General features: G+C 46.5%; 1 long non-coding RNA gene across 1 annotated transcript in view; it reads left to right on the top strand.

The window, feature by feature from the left end:
* LOC119970445 overlaps positions 1 to 16,388 on the top strand; it is a 35,941-nt gene extending 19,553 nt beyond the window's left edge. Inside the window, exon 2 of the long non-coding RNA XR_005461618.1 lies at positions 15,250 to 16,388. This is a non-coding gene — a long non-coding RNA (uncharacterized LOC119970445). The remainder of the gene's footprint in view (positions 1 to 15,249) is intronic.
* Positions 16,389 to 17,236: the final 848 nt, after the last annotated feature.

The following is a 17,236-nucleotide window of genomic DNA, read 5'->3' on the forward strand; positions in this document are numbered from 1 at the left end:
TGTGTATGGCAAAGAGAGGGCTATTTAAACTGAGGTTTCTGTTTTTTATTAAAAACCGGCTCTCTTCATGGCTGTATTCAGCTCAGTGGGCAGGATTTTCGGCCCCCCCCCCCCCCCCCCCCCCCAGGCGCGGATGTTTCATGGCGCCGGAGGTAGCCCATTATTGGCCAGCGGCAGGATCTTCTGAACCTACCACTGACAAATGGAGTTTCCCATTGTATGCACCCTCCACAGTCAAGAAACCTGCAGCAGGGTTTACATCGGCAGGACCGGAGGATCCCACCAGCAAGAATGACTGGAAAATTCAGGCCACTGTGTGGATTGTTCCACTTCCTCTCAACATTTCATGGAGTTACCATAGTACAAAAGTAAAAGGAGACTTTAGTGTCCGACTTTGACACATAGAGCTGTCCTACCCTGTTTTGTTCCCATCACAAATTGATTGTTCACAATTATGGTTTAACAGTAAAATCATCTCTCAAAGCTGATTGTTTTCACTTACTAAGAGCAGCCATTCCTGTTCAGAGAGATTGCTAATAGCAGTGTCGAAGGCTTCCGCTGAGCACTACTGCATCATCATGGAACACTGCTTACAATTTCCAATGAAATGGTAACAGATTCATAATTTCCCCAGACAGAGGAACCGGAAGAAGTCTTCCCAGATTATTTCACATGGCCACTGTAGATGGTGAACTGAGCAATCATTGTTACATGATTATATCATATTCAATATTTCTGTTAGCTGAAGTAAGTATTTAGAAAGAAAGACTTGTATTTATATAGCACCTAATCACTGTGATGATATGCATAAGGCAAGTTTGGGCATAATATGCACAACCTCCGACCATTGGGTGGCAATGTAAACCCACTATGTGGCCCTGTGGTCTGGGAGTAGGTTGTGCTGGAGGATAGACGTATTTTGCAGTCGTTCCACAATAGTTAGTGTTAATAGTTTCTTATTTTATTTATCCTAGTTAGCTTATCTTGCAGCTGTTCTGCAATAAATTATTTAAACTAAATGGTCTGTAGTTCATCATTCACTTTGGCCAGTCTACAGAACATGACAATCATCTCCTTTAGAAATGGTTCAAAACAATCATTTTGTACTTAGTAAGATCCCACAACAATGAGAAGAATGAGCAGTGGGTATTAGTTGAGGGGCGGAATGATGACCAGGGCATCTCCCTGGAGATCTTTAATATTTAACTGAACATGACCACACTTTAACATCTCTTCAGAAGGACATCACCTAACTCAGTACTGCACTAAAGTCTAGCTAGTCCAGAGTGAGGCTTGAACACACAGGCATCTGACTGAGAGATGAGAGTGCTATAAACTGAGCCAAGGAGATACCACTTTTAGTGGTTATTTAGATGCAGTGTGCACCAGTGAGTTTTTGCACTTGTACTGCAGAAATCTATTCCATTTGCGTGGGGTGTCTGGAAGTAACTAAAATATCTCTGGCAAGCCTCACTCCTTTTTGAAAAATAAAAATCGGCTATTTCCATTCTGTTGTGTGTCATGTTAAATGGAATAGTTAATTGTTGAATATTAATTACTGAACTTAAGATTTTCAATAGATTCAATTGTTATTATGACTTATGAACCCTACTTGTAGTAATAAACAAATGTAAAACGAAGAGAACACTTACTTATCTTGCTATGTGATTTCAGGCAAATGGTGTGATATCGTGATTGGATAACACAGGCTGTTAAAATAATTCTGCTTTTGTTGATAAAACAATCGATGGCAGGATTGAGTTTAGCATCTGATATTGCCTCGTGGCTTGCATTCTATGGTCTTAAAGAAGTGAATGCTGAGATAGTGGATGTAATTGTTGTAATTTTCCAAAGCTCCCTTGTTTCTGGAAAGGCCTCATTAGAGTGGGAAATGGTGAACATAACTCTTCTAGTCAAGAGACAGAAAGCAGGAAACTACAGGCCATTTAGATTAACATCTGGCATAGAGAAAATGCTAGAATCTATTATTAAGGGGATTGTAGCAGGGCTCCTGGAATGTTAATGCAATCAAGATAGCTTTGTGAAAGAGAAATGGTGTTTGATTATTTTATTAGATTCTTTGTGGAAGTACCAAGGAATTTGGGTAAAGAGGAACCTGTAGATGTGATGTACCTGGATTTCAAAAAGGCTTTTGATAAGGTGCCACATCAAACTTAATTATGCAAAATAAGAATTCATGGTGTAGTGGGTAATGTATTGGACAGAGGATTGGTTACCAAACAGGAAATAGAAACTAGGGATAGGGTCATTTTCAGGTTGGCAGACTGTAACCAGTGGAGTGCTGCAGGGATCATAAGACCATAAGACATAGGAGTCGAAGTAAGGCCATTCGGCCCATCGAGTCCACTCCACCATTCAATCATGGTTGATTTCAACTCCATTTACCCGCTCTCTCCCCATAGCCCTTAATTCCTCGAGAAATCAAGAATTTATCAATTTCTGTCTTAAAGACACTCAATGTCCCGGCCTCCACCGCCCTCTGTGGCAATGAATTCCACAGACCTACCACTCTCTGGCTGAAGAAATTTCTCCTCATCTCTGTTCTAAAGTGACTCCCTTTTATTCTAAGGCTGTGCCCCCGCGTCCTAGTCTCCCCTGCTAATGGAAACAACTTCCCTACGTCCATCCTTTCCAAGCCATTCATTATCTTGTACGTTTCTATTAGATCTCCCCTCAACCTCCTAAACTCCAATGAATATAATCCCACGATCCTCAGAAGTTCATCGTATGTTCGGCCTACCATTCCTGGGATCATCCGTGTGAATCTCCGCTGGACCCGCTCCAGTGCCAGTATGTCCTTCCTGAGGTGTGGGGCCCAAAATTGCTCACAGTATTCTAAATGGGGCCTAACTAGTGCTTTATAAAGCCTCAGAAGTACATCCCTGCTTTTATATTCCAAGCCTCTTGAGATAAATGACAACATTACATTTGCTTTCTTAATTACGGACTCAACCTGCAAGTTTACCTTTAGAGAATCCTGGACTAGGACTCCCAAGTCCCTTTGCACTTTAGCATTATGAATTTTGTCACCGTTTAGAAAATAGTCCATGCCTCTATTCTTTTTTCCAAAGTGCAAGACCTCGCACTTGCCCACGTTGAATTTCATCAGCCACTTCTTGGACCATTCTCCTAAACTGTCTAAATCTTTCTGCAGCCTCCCCACCTCCTCAATACTACCTGCCCCTCCACCTATCTTTGTATCATCGGCAAACTTGGCCAGAATGCCCCCAGTCCCGTCATCTAGATCGTTAATATATAAAGAGAACAGCTGTGGCCCCAACACTGAACCCTGCGGGACACCACTTGTCACCGGTTGCCATTCCGAAAAAGAACCTTTTATCCCAACTCTCTGCCTTCTGTCTGACAGCCAATCGTCAATCCATGTTAGTACCTTGCCTCGAATACCATGGGCCCTTATTTTACTCAGCAGTCTCCCGTGAGGCACCTTGTCAAAGGCCTTTTGGAAGTCAAGATAGATAACATCCATTGGCTCTCCTTGGTCTAACCTATTTGTTATCTCTTCAAAGAACTCTAACAGGTTTGTCAGGCACGACCTCCCCTTACTAAATCCATGCTGACTTGTCCTAATCCGACCCTGCACTTCCAAGAATTTAGAAATCTCATCCTTAACGATGGATTCTAGAATTTTGCCAACAACCGAGGTTAGGCTAATTGGCCTATAATTTTCCATCTTTTTTCTTGTTCCCTTCTTGAACAGGGGGGTTACAACAGCGATTTTCCAATCCTCTGGGACTTTCCCTGATTCCAGTGACTTTTGAAAGATCATAACTAACGCCTCCACTATTTCTTCAGCTATCTCCTTTAGAACTCTACGATGTAGCCCATCTGGGCCCGGAGATTTATCAATTTTCAGACCTTTTAATTTCTCTAGCACCTTCTCCTTTGTGATGGCAACCATATTCAACTCTGCCCCCTGACTTTCCTGAATTGTTGGGATATTACTCATGTCTTCTACTGTGAAGACTGACGCAAAGTACTTATTAAGTTCCTCAGCTATTTCCTTGTCTCCCATCACTAGATTACCAGCGTCATTTTGGAGCGGCCCAATGTCTACTTTTGCCTCCCGTTTGTTTTTAATGTATTTAAAGAAACTTTTACTATCATTCCTAATGTTACTGGCTAGCCTACCTTCATATTTGATCCTCTCCTTCGTTATTTCTCTCTTTGTTATCCTCTGTTTGTTTTTGTAGCCTTCCCAATCTTCTGACTTCCCACTACTCTTTGCCACATTATAGGCTCTCTCTTTTGCCTTGATGCATTCCCTGACTTCCTTTGTCAGCCATGGCTGCCTAATCCTCCCTCTGATAACCTTTCTTTTCTTTGGGATGAACCTCTGCACTGTGTCCTCAATTACTCCCAGAAACTCCTGCCATTGCTGTTCTACTGTCTTTCCCACTAGGCTCTGCTTCCAGTCGATTTTCGTCAGTTCCTCCCTCATGCGCCTGTAATTACCTTTATTTAACTGTAAAACCTTTACATCTGATTCTACCTTCTTTCTTTCAAATTGCAGACTGAATTCTACCATATTATGATCACTGCTTCCTAAGTGTTCCCTTACTTTAAGATCTTTTATCAATTCTGGTTCATTACATAACACTAAGTCCAGAATAGCCTGTTCCCTCGTGGGCTCCATCACAAGCTGTTCCAAAAAGCCATCCTGTAAACATTCAATGAATTCCCTTTCTTTGGGTCCACTGGCAACATTATTTACCCAGTCCACCTGCATATTGAAGTCCCCCATGATCACTGTGACCTTGCCTTTCTGACATGCCCTTTCTATTTCGTGGTGCATTTTGTGCCCCTGGTCCTGACCACTGTCAGGAGGCCTGTACATAACTCCCATTATGGTTTTTTTGCCTTTGTGGTTCCTCAACTCTACCCACACAGACTCCACATCGTCTGACCCTATGTCGTTTAGTGCTATTGATTTATTTTCATTTCTAATTAACAAGGCAACCCCGCCCCCTCTACCCACCTCTCTGTCTTTTCGATAGGTTGTAAATCCCTGGATGTTTAACTGCCAGTCCTGAACCCCCTGCAACCACGTCTCTGTGATGCCTACCACATCATACCTGCCAGTCACAATCTGGGCCACAAGCTCATCTACCTTGTTCCGTACACTGCGGGCATTTAAATATAGCACCTTTAATTCCCTATTGACTATCCCTTTTTGTTTTCTTAGTGTGGTGGACCTTGGTTTACTGAGCCTTTCCATACACTGTGTCATATTTTGTGAGATGGGGACTATCGTAACCTCTCCTGAGCTCTGTCTTTTCGTGATTTTTTGTAATCCTAAGCAGCTACGCTTCCCACTGATTCCTTCACCTCTTGGTTCCCTGACTTTCCCTTCAGTACTGGGGCCTCAACTACTTACAATTTATATTAATAACTTGGGTGAAGGAATCAAAAGTATTGAAGCTAAATTTGCTGATGACACAAAGATAGGGAGAAGAGGAAGTTGTGAAGAGGACATGAGGAGTTTAGGAAGGGATTTAGATAGGTTAAGTAAGTGGGAAAATTGGCAGAAGGAGTATAATGTTGAAAAATGTGAAAACATTCGCATATGACAGGAAGAATAGAAAAGCAACATACTATTTAAATAGAGCAATATTGTCGAACTTGGTGGTAAAGAGGGATTTGAATATCCTGGTATACAACAATTGATTACAAAGGCAAATGGAATGTTGTCATCTATTGGAAGGGGAATGGAATATAAAAGGAGAGAAGATTTGCTCAAGTTGTACAGGACTCCGGTGAGACCACACCTGGAATACAGTGTACAATTGTGGTTTCCTTGCATAAGAAAGAAGATCATTGCATTAGATGCAGTTCAGAATCTTCACTAGACTGATTCCTGGCATGAAGGAAATAGCTTACGAGGAAAGGTTGGGCCTTTGTCCACTGGAGTTTATAAAAATGAAAGGTGATCTTATTGAAGCATATAAGATCCTGAGAGGACCTGACAGGGTGGATGCTGAAAGGATGTTTCCCCTTATGAGAGAGATGAGAACTAGGACACATGGAGATGAGATTTTCTTTCTCTCCTGAGTTTCATTAGTTAGTGGAATTCTCTTCTCCAGACAGCAGTGACGGTAGGGCCATTGAATATTTTAAAGCTGAATTAGGTAGATTCTTGATTGATAAGGGCTACAGGGCATAGGCAAGAGTGTAGAGTTGAGGCCATAATCAGATCAGCCACGATTTTATCAAATGGTAGAATAGGCTTGAGGTGCTGAATAACCAAATTCTGTTCCTAATTTGGTTTGTTCATATGTTACTACGAATCATGTTTTCATATTGATCTCTCTCCTCTCTGTCTGAATTAGGGGCGGAATTCTCCGCCCCCACCGTGGCTCAAATTCTTTGCCACCCGGGAATCGGCGGGGGCGGGAATCGCGCTGCCGGTCGGCGGGCCCCCCGCGGCAATTTTCCGGCCCGCGATGGGCTAAAGTCCCGCTGCTGACAGGCTGTTCCCGCCGGCGGGAATCAAAGCACGTCTGGTGCCGGCGGGATTGGCGGTGCGGGAGGGCGCCGGGGTCCTGGGGGGGGCGGGGGACGATCTGGCCCCGGGGGGGGTGCCCCCACAGTGGCCTGGCCCGCAATCGGGGCCCACCGATCGGCGGGCAGGCCTGTGCCGTGGGGGCACTCTTTTTCTTCCGCCCCGCCATGGCCTTCACCATGGCGGGGGCGGAAGAGAACCCCCTCCGCTGCGCATGCACCGGTATGACATCAGCAGCCGCTGATGCACCGGCGCATGCACGGACTTCCGCCGGCCGGCGAAGGCCTTTCGGCCCCGCCTGGCGGGGCGCCAAAGGCCGTTCGCGCCGGCCGGCGGAGCGGGAGCCACTCCGGCGCGGGCCTAGCCCCTAAAGGTGCGGAGGATTCCGCGCCTTTGGAGAGGCCTGACGCCGGAGTGGTTCAAGCCACTCCGTCCCGCCGGGTAGGGGAGAATCCCGGCCCAGATTCTTGGCAAGTGGAGCATAATGCACCAATCCCAGTACTATCACTGAAATGTGGAGAAGAAAGAAAAATATGGACACGAGAAGCACTTCCATCACCAGAATTCGGGATAAACAGCTATACTCATGTAGAGCAAAATAAATGTGCATGTATTATAATCAACTTTGTTCTGAGCACTAAATCTGTTTTTTTTTGTTTCCAAGACAACATTAACTTTTAGTGCACAATAATCATGTAGGTTAAAAGGTAAAGCAGGAGGAGGTAGAGGAGGTGGAGCAGATCACAGTTTTAAATACCATGCAAGAAAATGTGAGGGAGGGAAGCAATTTTAATATGTTAAAACTGAGGGGGACAGAATTGTCATTAAGTATTGAAATTTTCTTTTGAAAATTAATCTTTAAGTTTCTACACATGTGGTAACACGCACTTCTAACATTACTAATGAAAATTCCCTGTCTACGTACATAGATGGAAGGATGCTAACAATAGGTTTCTATGAACCTTCTTAAACAATATGTTGTTTTCACACGGTCAAGCGGGAACCTTCCAAACTGAGCCACTTTTGGATTTAGCATTTTTTATGAAAAATATTCCACATCTCGCAAGTCATCTTCCAAAATGTGGAAATGTTTTTCTTGCCAGTGGAATAAGAGCCTCAAAATCCTGATTCGTCTTTGGGTGGAAATCAGGAGTGTGACAATCTTGGGGATTAAATTTGGGGCAGAATCCTAGCTATATAACTGCCGCTTGGTGAAGGGCATTGACCGCCATTCTAATTATGGCCAGCCTTCCATGCAGCAGTTAATGGAGGAGGTCTGATGCCACAAACTCCTTCAGATCCTGCTGGAGCAGTTAAGAGATTCTTTGACAATCAGCTGCTCTACTATAGCGTTGCCACTGACATGGACGCTCAGCTTTATGACCATATCTCTGGAATTTACAACAGGGTCATGATAGAGTTAAAGTGGCAACTGGAAACTTCACTTGTTGCAAAAGGACCACTATAGGGTCCACCCACAGATTCAGTTAAAAATCAGCCACAATTACTTTCTGAAGAAGCATGAAATAAGCACTTGTCAAGTGATAGTTTTCAATTCTGTGTTTTTTTAAATAAATTTAGATTAGCCAATTATTTTTTCTAATTAAGGGGCAATTTAGCGTGGCCAATCCACCTACTCTGCACATTTTTGGGTTGTGGGGGCAAAACCCACGCAGACACGGGGAGAATGTGCAAACTCCACACAGACAGTGACCCAGAGCCGGGATCGAACCTGGGACCTCAGCGCCGTGAGGCGGTTGTGCTAACCACTAGGCCACCGTGCTGCCCTTCAATTCTGTGTTAAGGGACAATGTTAGTTTGGATATGCACAATAGGAAGCCACATTCTTCACACATGATCCATCTCTAAATGAAGCTGGTGGAGAATGGGTCAGTAACTGCAAATGGAGGCTTCCTCATTGTCCCATGTGTAATAAAATCTTAATTTGGATTTGTTTATTGTCACGTGTACCTGGTACAGTGAAAAGTATTGTTCTGCGTGCAGCTCAGACAGATCATTCTGTACATAAAAAGAAAATACAAAATAGGGCAAACATAAAATACACAATGTAAATACATAGACACAGGCATCAGGTGATGCATACAAGAGTGTAGTACTATTCCATAGAGAAGATGCGTGAAGAGATCAGATCAGTCCATAAGAGGGGCGTTTAGGAGTCTGGTAACAGTGGGGAAGAAGCTGTTTTTGAATTTATTAGTGCTTGTTCTCAGACTTTTGTCCTGTTCTCCTGTATCACCTGTCCGATGGAAGAAGTTGGAAGAGTGAGTAAGCCGGGTGGGAGGGGGCCTTGATTATGCTGCCCACTTTCTCAAGGCAGCGGGACGTGTAGACAGAGTCAATGGATGGGAGACGGGTTTGTGTGATGGACTGGGCGGTGGTCACGACTTTCTGTAGTTTCTTCTGGTCTTGGGCTGAGCAGTTGCCATACCAGGCTGTGATGCAGCCAGATAGGATGCTTTCTATGGTGCACCTGTAAAAGTTGGTAAGCATCAATGTGGATATGCTGAATTTCCTTTGTTTCCTGAGGAAGTATTTTTTAAATATAAATTTCCTGCCTTCTTAAATAATCTGTGTACCCTTAAAGAGTCTACTTTCCTTTTTTAAAAAAATTTAGCGTACCCAATTATTTTTTTTCAAATTAAGGGGCAATTTAGCATGGCCAAACCACCTAACCTGCACATCTTTGGGTTGTGGGTGTGAATGTGCAAACTCCACATGGACAGTGACCCAGGGCCAGGATTCAAACCTGGGTCCTCGGCGCCATAGTCCTAGTGCTAACCACTGTGTCGCGTGTCTCCCATTTCTGAGGAAGTATAGGCACTGTTGCGCTTTCTTGGTGGTAGCGTCGACATGGGTGGATCAGGACAGATTTCTGGTGTTGTGCACATCTCGGAATTTGAAGCTGTCAATCATCTCCACTTCGGCCTCGTTGATGCAGACAGCATGACAAAGTCAATGACCAGCTCTTTAGTTTTGCTGACATTGAGGGAGAGATTGTTGTCGTTGCACCACTCCACTAGGTTCTCTCTCCCCCTCCTGTACTCTGACTCATCGCTGTTCGAGATACGACCCATTACGATCATGTCATCAGCAAACTTGTAGATGGGGTTGGAGCCAGATTTTGTGTGTGTATTAGGGGGCTAAGTACCCAGCTTTCCGGGCCCCTGGTATTGAGCACTACCGTGGAGGAGGTGTTGTTTATCTTTATTGATTGTGTTCTATGGATCAGAAAGTCGAGGATCCAGATGCAGAGTGAGGAGCCAAGTCCTAGGTTTAGGATCTTTGAAATGAGCTTGACTGGGATTATGGTGTGAAGGCGGAGTTTTAGTCAATAAATAGGAGTCTGCTGTCAGAGTCCTTGTTGTCGAGATGCTCCAAGGATGAGTGGAAGGGCACGGAGATGGTGTCTGTTGTGGACTGGTTGCGGCGGTATGCGAATTGCAGTGGTTCAAGGTGTTCTGGGAGTATGGAGTTGATGAGCCTCATGCCCAACCTCTCGAAGCACTTCATTATGATCGATGTCAAGGTCACCAGATGATAGTCATTGAGGCACGTTGCTTGGTTCTTCTTTGGCACCGGTATGATGGTGGTCTTCCTGAACCAAGTGGGGACCTCAGAATGGAGTAGGGACAGGTTGAAGATGCCCATGAACACATCTGCCAGCAGCTCCTCGCAGGATCTGAGTGCATGACTAGGGACCCCATCTGGACCCGCCGCCTTCCAAGGGTTCACTTTCATGAAGGCCGGTCTGACTTAGGAAGCTGTGATACTGGGTATGGGTGTGTCCGAGGCTGCTAGGGCAGTCGATAGTGATTTTATGGTTTCCTGCTCGAACTGAGCATAGAATGCATTCAGTTCATTGGGGAGGGGCGTGCTGCTGCCAGAGATTCTGCTCAGCTTCGCTTGTAACCCGTTATGTTGTTTAAACCGTGCCACAACCAACGAGAGTCTGTAACACTAGTCTGTGACTCTAGCTTGGTCTGATATTGTCTCTTGGCATCCATGATGACTTTGCGGAGGTCGTACCTGGATTTCTTGTGTAGGTCAGGGTTGCCTGACTTCAATGCCTCAGGCCTGGCCTCCATCCTTTGTTAAGATGGACAGAAACACATCCTAACAAAGAATAGAGCTCCATTGAGCTCAATGTTGAGCCAAATCAGACAGGCCATATGATAACCTGGATCTGAACCATTCCCGTCAGAAAGGTTAGCTTAAAAGTCAAAGCTTAGTTTTACACTTTTGCATCATGCAGTGTTCAGTGATACCTTACCCCAGTTTGAAAAATGAACAATCCAGACAGCAGGAAATTCAATGGATATCCTGTTTCTGCCCATTTAAAACTGGCAGAGATTTTAGTCACACTTTTATCATAGATCATAGAATTACAGTGCAGAAGGAGGCCATTCGGCCCTCAAGTCTGCACTGGCCTTTGGAATTATCACCCCACTTAAGCCCACACCTGTGACCCACTTAACCTTTTTGGACACTAAGGGCAATTTAACATGGCCAATCTACCTAACCTGCCCATCTTTGGACTGTGGGAGGAAACCGGAGCACCCAGAGGAAACCCACGCAGACACGGGGAGAATGTGCAGACTCCACACAGACAGTGACCCAGCAGGGAATCGAACCTGGGACCATGGAGCTGTGAAGCAACTATGCTAACCACTGTGCTACCATGCTGCCCCTATATAGTCCCCTGTACAACTGCCAGGAAAGAAGCAAAATTTCCAAGCACTCTAGTGTGGACGAACTTATTTTACAAATATATAGTTAGCCACATTCCAGGAGGGGCGATAGGCAACTCTAGCCATATTCCAGTAGGGACTATAGGCAACTCTAGCCATATTCCAGGAGGGACTATAGGCAACTCTGCCAGAGAGAGACAAGTGCTCCGGGGGCTCCACTCTGCGTCAAGCAGGGGGAAAGGCAAGGACAAAGGTCTTTACAATATGAATATAATTTCAGCTTTTTTGCTGAAGAAATTTCACCAATAATACAGTGAATTGACTGCCCCAGTGTCCTGTCGTCAGCTGGCCAGTAAGTCTAAGTTAAACAGATGCTAAAAGAAAATGCACCTAAAATAACAACAAAAATTACAAAAATAAATGCTATTCTTCTGGTACTTGTGATACAAGGGGCAAACATCTTTAAAACAGGACACACATATTTAATCACTTGAAGGCAATGAAACTATTTTGCAAATATGTCAATTTCAAACAGACAGAGAGCATTGACATTGGCCATAATTATACTGGCCTCCAGGAGACACAGCCTGAGAGGCCGGGGCCGGGGGGGAGGGGGTAGGGGGGGGGGGGGGGAGTGGGTGGGGGGGGGGGGGGGGGGGGGGGGAGGGGGTGGGGGGGGGGAGGGGGTGGGGGGGGGGAGGGGGGGCAGGGCCGCGAGGGGGGCGAGGGGAGGGGGGGGCAGAGAGGGGGCCGGGGCTGGGCGGGGGGGGGGGGTAGGGGGGGTGGGGCCGGGGGGGCAGGGCCGCGAGGGGGGTGGGGGCGAGGGGCGGGGCTGGGCGGGGGGGGCGGGCGAGCGGGGCCGAGGCGGGGCCGAGGCGGGGGGCTGGGGTCGGACGGAGGGGGGGGCGGCCACCGCGCATGCGCTGGTTGGCACCGGCCCAACTGCGCATGCGCGGGACCCGAGTCTCTGGTGCCCCCTAGCACATGGTGCCCCGGGCGACTGCCCGAGGTGCCGGTGCCTTGGGCCGGCCCTGCCACCAACCATGTATTCTCCGACACCAGCCTGAGCCTGTATTAAGAGGGCAATCGCCCCATGTTATGGACAGGATTCAAATGGGTGGACAAAAGTACAGGGCCGGGCTCGGGGGACGCGAGAATTGCGCCCCGACGCCGGCTTACTGATTCTCCAGCGGCGATTCCCGGCTGCCCGCGGGATCGCTGCCGCACCAGCTGGGGGCCTTTGAAAGCGCGATTCTCCAGGCCCCGACGGGCCGAATGGCCGACGAGTTCGGCTGAGTCCCGCCAGTATGGGTTACTCAGGTCCCACACGGCGGGATCTGGAAGGTGTGTCTGCAGGGGCCGTCCTGAAGGGGGGCTGGGGGATCCGCCCACGGTGGCCTGGCCCGTGATTGGGGCCTACCGATCGGCGGGCAGGCTGGTTCCGTGGGGGCCCATGTTCCTCCGTGCCGGGCCCCTGTCGGGCTCCGCCATATTTCCCTGGGGCCGGCGCGGAGACAGGAACCCTCGCGCCTGCGCGAAATCACGCCGGCCGTTCCGCGCCGGCTGGAGCTGTGGGGACCACTCCGCCGCCGACCTAGCCCCCTCAGAAGGGGAGCATTCCTCATTATCGGGGACCGTTGACGCTGGAATGGTTGGTGCCGCTTTTCAAGCCGGCGTCAGAACTTGGCAGTGGGATTGGAGAATCCCGGCCCAGGTATCTGACCAAGTAAATTGGGTCATAAACACAAGGTGACTAACTAAGTAGTCAGTACTGGGATAGTCAAGGGAGTTGGGTAAACTCTGTGGAAGGGAATTTAATGAAAGCTGGCCCTTCCCCCGGACGATTCCTGTGACGAATCCTAGGGTGAGAGAGAATTAGAAATGGCAAGTCATGCTGAATAGGAAGAAACTCTTAGGAAATACTTCAACGAGAAATGGCCCAAATGGGTATAATTGGGTAACACCCCGTTATTGGACCCAAAGGATAAAATTGCCGGGACCATGCCCATAAAGAGATGGGCAGACAGGCTTCTAAGTTAAGTTAAGTAACGTGATTGTGATCGTAAGTTGTACGGAGCAGCTCCATGGGGGAGAGGCAGAGAGTTTGAAATTTAAAAAGGAATTAGGTGACACTAGGGAGTTGATAGAGAAGCTGAAAAGTGAAAAGAGTTAGAGGTACGAGAGCAGAGGAACCAAGCCAGCTTTCTACATATGAGCCAGTTTCAGGCTCAATGCGAGAAGGCATATCAAAAGGAGCAGCGCGCGATTCAGGATCGAGATGCAGTGCAAGAAATAGCAGAGGAATTAAAGGAGAAATGCAGCAATATACTGGCTGCAGTTAAGGTCCTGCACCAGACAGGGAAAGAGAATAGAGCCCGTGCAACAGGCCATTCAAAGTGCCTGCGCGATTTGTCTGTAAAACCTTGTCTATAAAAAAAAGGGAATTAGGATAGTGACTCAGGGGCAGAGTGGGAAGAAGGAGCAAGCTCGCAAATATGCTGATTCTGATAATAGGTGGGAAGGCCCCCCCCCCTTCCAGACGATAGAACTGAAGGAGAAAGAAATGAGTCCTGATCAATGGCACCTGGTGAAGGATTGCTGGAAGTACCTGGTACGGTGTTTAGACAGGGAGGCAGTGGAAGAGCAGATCCCAGGTAGCCTAAGCCCGCCCACTTAAATAAATCACCACTTCAGGAAGAATACAGGAACTCTGCCTTCCCAAATTGTAAATAAAATGTACAGTGTTCGTTTCCCCCTGAACAAGCCCCTTGTCTTCTTTCCTTGATGCAAACTTTTTGCCCCACTTTCATCTCACTGAGGAAAATCTCTGAGACAGCACCAGATACTGTTTTGTTATACTCTTGACATAGCATAGGCTGCTTCCTTGATGTGCACTCTGACAAAGGAAGGTTCAGACTTGGAGATGGCTTTAACACATTTATTGAACTGTTAACGATTCTCCTACTTGGATTTGACTCTCCTGTTAATCCTTCTATAGCTACTCAGACTAACAAACCAGTCTGCTACAATCCACTTGGTGGGTGTGATGTTTAATCAACCCTGTGTACTCACTAAGTGTCTCCACTGGAAAGAGGAAGATCAGGGGTGCTGTGCCCTGTTATGTGGGTTGGTGTAAGGCCCTCCTGTGGTAGTGTCACCTCTGTGTGTGTCTTGAATGCCCATTGGTTGTGTCCTATCTTACTGACCTATTGGTTGATTGTCTGTGTGTCATGTCTCTGGTGCTCCTTCTAGTGTCTAGCTAGTCTACGTGTATTTACATTAACCCCTTATGTATTTACAGTGATGCATATCACCACAGATACTGGTTCTGCTCAATGACTAAATGTCTCCCCCTGGGTGCAGGTTTCCCTTCATTTTTATATAAGCTTGCTGCCTGTTACTTTGGGAGGTTAGTATGAACCTCCATAAGCTTCCACCTGCAGTGCCATCACCCAAATATGATTGGCAATAATTATCAGCACACCATATTACTTATTTTTTATTTTTTATTTTTTTCTAAAATTTTAGTGTACCCAATTAATGTTTTTCCAATTAAAAGGCAATTTAGCATGGCCAATCCACCTACCCTGCACATCTTTGGGTTGTGGGGGCGAAACCCACGCAAACATGGAGAGAATGTGCAAACTCCACACGGACAGTGACCCAGAACCGGGATCGAACCTGGGACCTCGGCGCCGTGAGGCTGCAGGGCTAACCCACTGCGCCACCGTGCTGCCCTACACACTACATTACAATACAGTATGATTGATAACTATCAGCAATCAACCATTATAACCAGATAGCCATTATTACTCTGCACTCTTCCGAGGTCTGCAAACCTCTGCCATCTTCTCTTCTTACCTCAGATTCTGGGATAAAGGTATTATTATAAAAAAAAGGAGTTCAGTAAACAGCGTGAGGCAGCATCTAGTGGGAGGGATAAGGGGAAGAATCAAATATTGGGGAATAATAACAGATGCTACCCTGATCTCCTTTCAGAATATTATGCACTAGTGATGTGGTGCTTGGGATTCTTCGCCCTGGAATGGACACGAGGATATACTCCCACAGAAGAAATGACCCGCAGCAGGAAGATCAATTAACATAACCTAGAGAAGGAACTAATGCAGCGCTTGTATGTGGAAACAGTGATCCGGCACCGTGACCAAGGGATATGTTAAGGACCCTCGCTTCCAAAAGCGTTTTTTTGTATTTATCTGTTTTTGTATTTATCTGTAATTCCTGAAGTTTATTTTGGTATATGAGCAATCTAATTTTGTATAATATTTTTGATGCTTCAAAAATGTATATATGTTGGGTAAGGGATTAGGATTGTTTGACTGAGATTCTGGTACTTGCCTGTCTGGGGGACCCGGTTAGTCTGTGTGATCTGGTTTGCTGACACTCACGGGATCAAGAGGAGGGACTGTGGTAAAATGACCAAGGGCCTAAGTCTTAGGCCCGATACAGAATTGGACACATTAAATTAAGAATTGGGCACTTTAAATTAAATCCACAGCCAGAACAACAGACAGATCTGAGGGGAAGTCTAACAGGCAAATTTGAATAACTGGACAGAGACAGACAGCCGGGGCAAATTTGGGCTTGTCCTATAAATGAGACATTGGAAGATAATCAGCCCTATTCAAATGGATTGATTGTTGTGGATTGCTCAGATGAAGCCAGACTTTCTGGCATCTATATCGCCTTCTATGGGATACGGTTATATTCAGACAATACACCTGAGGATGGACCACTGGGGGGAGTTCCTGGTGTCTTGCAGAGTTGCAATCAGCAACTCTATTGGGTGTCGCAACCCCAGCCCAGTGACCTGATTGGCTGAGGGCCAGATAAACTTCTAGAAGGGTGCGAAGAGGGGGAAAAGAACAGGACATCCAGAGACCTTCCCCAGCAAAGGCTAGAGGCAGCGGACCAGAGGATGGACGGAAGCAGCACGTGTGACTCACTTTCGCGGACAAGTTCACTGAGACAACCGAGACCCAGAGGATTGGACCCGAAGCACGGTCCAGTTCTTCGGCATGGGTAGCATTAGAATCTTGGTCATATTACAGTTGGAATAATTTGGGAGGGATTAACTGTTTGTTGTGTTTGAAAATAAACTTGGGTTGAATTGTAAACCTGTGTCTGCTTTTATTCATCTCTCAACGGGGGCACCTGGGTAAAACATTTTACTAATGAATTGGTCGAAGTGTTTGCTGATAATAGACAATTGGGGGCAAACCCCGACTGTAGGGGACGTTTCCAGGCTAAATGGAGGTGGTCACCTAGCAGCTACCTATTGAGCTCGAACAAAGAGGGGGCACTGAGTAGAGAAAGTAGCCCTTGTGGCCCAGTGATTTCCTCTCTGACACGGGACCCCATGATTATATTTTTAATTATTTGATGATCTGCAGTAGTCCCTCAGTCTCCTGCATTCCTTCCAGCAGTGTGAGCTTTGGACTTGCTTTTTGACCCAGGGTCTCAACTGCCATCTTAAAATTCAGTCTATTGCGTCATAAGAACTAGGAGCAGGAGTAGGCCACCTGGCCCTTCGAGCCTGCTCAACCATTCAATGAGATTGTGGCTGATCTTTTGTGGACTCAGCTCCACTTTCCCGCCCGAACACCGTAATCCTTTATTCCTGCTCAGGAACTTACTTTGTAACTATTATTGAAAAATGAGGCAGAGGGAAGCTCCACCTTACTTACATAGTTCTGAGGAGGCTTGCGTGCTTCAGCTGTGTGAGTCATGTCAGCCCTTGTGCTGTCCTGTGGAAAATCTGAGACACAATCCCAACACATTTTTGATGTTCATACTCAGCATCACATCTTATTTGACTCCCCTGTCTATAAAAACAGAAAAAGTTCTGTTACAATCTCTTTGGAAAATTCCTGTGCACCCATTTTACAGACTCTGGGTGTTATTGAACGGTCATGTTGTGCCTGAAAAGCAGTGCGCACCGTGATTGCTAGAAGCCGGGAGACCC

Source organism: Scyliorhinus canicula, chromosome 8 (assembly GCF_902713615.1).
Source record: "Scyliorhinus canicula chromosome 8, sScyCan1.1, whole genome shotgun sequence".
Taxonomy (NCBI): domain Eukaryota; kingdom Metazoa; phylum Chordata; class Chondrichthyes; order Carcharhiniformes; family Scyliorhinidae; genus Scyliorhinus; species Scyliorhinus canicula.